The sequence below is a fragment of the Etheostoma cragini genome, chromosome 16 (assembly GCF_013103735.1).
Source record: "Etheostoma cragini isolate CJK2018 chromosome 16, CSU_Ecrag_1.0, whole genome shotgun sequence".
NCBI classification, from domain to species: Eukaryota; Metazoa; Chordata; class Actinopteri; order Perciformes; family Percidae; genus Etheostoma; species Etheostoma cragini.
Window position 1 is genome coordinate 24,786,422 of NC_048422.1, and position 1,196 is coordinate 24,787,617.

At 36.8% G+C, this 1,196-nt stretch overlaps 1 long non-coding RNA gene across 1 annotated transcript in view; it reads left to right on the plus strand.

The window, feature by feature from the left end:
• Positions 1-483: 483 nt before the first annotated feature.
• The window catches only part of LOC117958998, a 4,836-nt gene continuing 4,123 nt past the window's right edge, over positions 484-1,196 (plus strand). The window contains exon 1 of the long non-coding RNA XR_004659849.1: positions 484-906. This is a non-coding gene — a long non-coding RNA (uncharacterized LOC117958998). The remainder of the gene's footprint in view (positions 907-1,196) is intronic.

Below are 1,196 nucleotides of genomic sequence, written 5' to 3' on the forward strand. Positions count from 1 at the left end.
TTTACCATATGCCGGCAGTGCATTTTAATGTTTTTATTTTCTTATTAAACCTTTGTGCTTTTATTGTTTTATTTATTTATTCTGTATTATAATTTTTGTGCAGCACTTTGGAAACCTTTGCTTTGTTAAAATCGTGCTATATAAATAAAGTGGATTGGATTGGATTGGATATTATATATATACTATAATATAATGTATAAAATGTAAATAATATAATAGATAATAATATATACTGTATTTTGTGTTCCAGGTGAATCTGGACTCCCTCTTCTCTCCGCTCCGGTTTGGGTCTCTCCGGCGTTCAGGTCTCACTCTGCTGCGAGACCACGATGAACCGAAGTCTGCCCAACAACGCCGCGCATTACCAGCCTGCGACCAATGGAAATCAGCGCTTTCCGCGCAGAAATCAACTGAAAAACAGGATTTCAAAAAACATATATTGGTGTTTAAATAAAAATATATATATATATATACATGTATTGTTCCTGGATAACTGACACAATGAGAGCCAATCAGAATCCACCCTCAGAAACCATACACAGGGTAATTAGATGAGAGCCAATCAGAATCCACCCTCAGAAACCGTACACAGGGTAATTAGATGAGAGCCAATCAGAATCCCTTTATTTATTGTATTTTGAAGAAGAAAAACACCAATGACATCTCTAAATATATAAAAAATAATTAAAAATTTATAAAAATTATAATGAGATTATGCTGTTACATGTCATTGGGCCTTTTTTAGTGGCTATACCTGTATACTGCGTATATCTGAGTATACCTGCGTATAACAGTTGGCTGCGTGTACTGTGTGTACCTGAGTATACTGTGTGTACTGCGTGTACCTGCGTGTACCTGAGTATACTGCGTGTACTGCGTGTACTGCGTTTACCTGCGTGTACCTGAGTATAGTAGTAGTAGCCTTTTATTATTAGACTCATGGTCCATAAAATACAACAGCAACAACAGAAAACATACAGATACACAAGACAGACACCAATTAAATAAGACAGCTATACCAGTAATCCCATAAGGGGGACTGGTATCGCAGCTCTGGACCTCGGGTCCATCAGATTTATAATGACAGAGTTACAGGAAGAATTCAAGCGACCGAGACATTTATACATCAAATTCCTCAGTAAAGCAGAGAAAGTAATAACTCCTGCTTGACAAAACAATTCACTTGCACTACACCA